General features: G+C 40.6%; 1 long non-coding RNA gene across 1 annotated transcript in view; it reads left to right on the forward strand.

The window, feature by feature from the left end:
* The window catches only part of LOC119470947, a 15,131-nt gene extending 12,816 nt beyond the window's left edge, over window positions 1-2,315 (forward strand). Inside the window, exons 2-3 of the long non-coding RNA XR_005199932.1 lie at window positions 146-399; window positions 890-2,315. This is a non-coding gene — a long non-coding RNA (uncharacterized LOC119470947). The remainder of the gene's footprint in view (window positions 1-145; window positions 400-889) is intronic.
* Window positions 2,316-3,035: the final 720 nt, after the last annotated feature.

The following is a 3,035-nucleotide window of genomic DNA, read 5'->3' on the forward strand; positions in this document are numbered from 1 at the left end:
GGGGTTTCACCATGTTGACCAGGATGGTCTCGATCTCTTGACCTCGTGATCCACCCGCCTCGGCCTCCCAAAGTGCTGGGATTACAGGCTTGAGCCACCGCGCCCGGCCGGAAAATACCTTTTTAAAGTAATTCTCCTGGTTCAGTTTCTTAACAGAGTGACCCACGTAGCAAGGACTGGAAGAGAACACTATTCATTCCTGCTTTAAGTGGCCACTAAACATGCAGAAGGTTTCCTCTGAACCGAGAGTTGAAGGATATGGTGCAACAAGCCCTTTTCCTGGCACTGGAAAGTGAGGCCAGAGCTGCAGAAGAGGCAATGGTGAAGGAAGTGCTGTGGGGCCATGCTTGGCCCCCTCACGTGGGCCTTCAGCTGGCGCTCTTGATTCCAGGTCCCAGCGTGAGTACTTGAGGATTCCTCTGATCTGTTAGCTACAACTTCCTCTTCCAGAGGTCTTACTTGTCCTATATGTCTTGGTCATCTGCATATATTTTCTAAAAATTTCCTCAAGATACTGGGATGATTCACTATCTGAGATGTCACAAACTTGAGAATGACTTACTGCAATATTGTCTTCATATATGTGTGCATGTGCATACACAAGTGTGCACATATATGTACACACACATACATATATACATATATGTGCATTCTGGCATCATGACTCTTTCCTTAAAGTCTTCATTGTCTTCTAAAACTTACTATTATAAAGGCCAAGACTGAGCAAAGCCTGATTTGTATCCTTTTGTAGAACCTTTTGTTCTTCATATTTGTGTTTTAAATTTAATAATTTTTCTAGAATAGGTATAATGTGGATACTACTTTTGTAAACCCCTCAGCTATCCTTACTTTCTGTGTAATCCAGGTTTTTTTTTCCTTTCTCTTGCAGCCTTTCTACCATGAAGGTAAGCCGTAAAGTCTGTTGCCAGGGATTGGGGAGGTTAGTATTAAAGAAGATTCTGGAGTACAGAAGCAGGAAGATATGCTGTGGAGATGCTGTTGGCAGAAACAGCTGGCCTTGACGGAGCAAACCAACAGGAGCAGAGGCCACCGAGTGGAGGCTGACGCCCATGCACAGGTTTGGGCAGCTCTTCCCCACACATCCACGTGGCTCACTTCCTCTCTTCCATCAGGGTTCTGCTCACATGTCACCTCCTCTAGGAGGCCTTCCTTGACTACCCTGTCCCCACTCCCACCCCCTACCCCTGCATTCCCTGTCCCCCTTACTCTAACTGTGGTTTATCTTACCTGACATAGAACAGGTTTATCTCCCTGTTGTCTAGCAGGCTTTTAATCTAGTTCTGCTTTGCTGGACTGTATTAAATGAGACCCAGTTCCTGGGGTTTATCACTCTGAACGGATGGACCACATAAAAATGGGATTTTCGTGTTCCCACTACAGCACTTTCTGGTGGAGACCACATCTCCCCATGTGCAATGTTCTACTCCCATCTCACTCTTACCTCCTGCTGAGCTGTTTTCTCAGAGCATGAGTCTGAACAGAACATCTATTGCTTTGTGCCCTGCTGGAGGACAAGCTTCACAAAAGCAGTCTATGTTGTTGCTGTTGTTGTTTATTGCTGTCTTCCTAGCTTCTAGAATAGCTTCTGGCATGGCACACAGTGTCATGAGTAAATTTGTGAGTATATATAATGGACAAGGTTGGGAGAAGAAAGTTAGTTTGGAAATGGGAGAGTTTAGTGGGAGACACAGGGCCCTGACTACCTCACAAAGCAGCAGTCCTATAAGAGGACAGAGTTTCTGTTTTTCTCCCTGGCCTAAGACTTGTACTGGTCTTTTAGCTTGAATTCATGGGGCAAGATGGCGGTGGTAAAAAGATAAAGGCGTTTTTACCCAGGTAGACAGTTTCTTTTTCTGGAGACAAGAATTGAGAAGGTCTACCAGATTCTGGCAGCGAGGAGACTGTTTTCAGCACTGTGAATTTTTGCCATCCTATGTATTTTAGTAGGGAGCTGAGCAATGCTGTTTTAGGGTTTCCATTCAGATTTTCCATTTCAAATTGGGCATCTATTTGCACCTTTAATTTGGGTAACAAGCATTTCACAGAGAATACAAAGTTGAACTATGAGCAGCTTAATTCATCCGCTCAAAGGCAGACAAGAGGCTGCAGGTCCAAGTTATGCCTATACTATACAATAGAGAGTATTTTAAGTGTTTTGTCATTGCTTCCAAGTTCATGCAAATGCTTCTTACTAATTTATATTGGCCACATTCACTATTCTTGTTTGATATACATTAGTGAGTTTTCACTCTTTTAAAGAAAAGAAACCTCCATGATTAACTAAAACATTTAAATATGAATTGTGCATGGGCTTTATTCATTTACAAAATGCGAGAACTTAAGATTAAAAGAAAAACAACATCAAAACCCAGAGACATAAATAAAATGCACTTAGACGACTCTCTGGCAGTTTATTGATGCTGAGATAGTTTTTTCTTCCCTTGAAAATATATAAAAATTTCCTTTCATCTTCCCTGAAGCATATCCAAATAAGTTAGTGACTACATAATTCATATCCAGGTATTTTGTGATATTTGGATAATAGGTTTCAACCTCTTCTAAACTTATTTTATATTTTCAGACCAGACATTTGCAGTTTGTTGATTAATTCTTTTGGTTGCAGCCTCAGATATTTCCAGGTCTAAAGCCAGGTTTACATTTTGCTTTGAAGAGGCAGAAATTCCAAACAAATACAGATGGTCAGGCCATAAACTTAATTAAAATTTCTGCTTTACTGGATGTGACATTAAATATGGCTATAATGCCAAGAGAAATACATGAAAAATCCATCTGCATCCACATCCTGCTGCTTCCACGTAGAATGAAATAACAGAATGCTAAGAAGTATGTGTTTGTGTGTATGTGTGTGAGAGCACATATGTATTAAGCGAGTTCTCTCTTTTGGCTGGGTGGCCATACCCATCATATTTTGACTAATAAAAGTTTTTTTTTTTTTAATTATTTTTAATCAATTTTTTTTTTTTTTTTTTTTTTTTTTTTTTTTTTTTTTTTTT

This window comes from Cebus imitator, unplaced genomic scaffold (genome assembly GCF_001604975.1).
Source record: "Cebus imitator isolate Cc_AM_T3 unplaced genomic scaffold, Cebus_imitator-1.0 Scaffold45, whole genome shotgun sequence".
In the NCBI taxonomy this organism is placed as follows: domain Eukaryota; kingdom Metazoa; phylum Chordata; class Mammalia; order Primates; family Cebidae; genus Cebus; species Cebus imitator.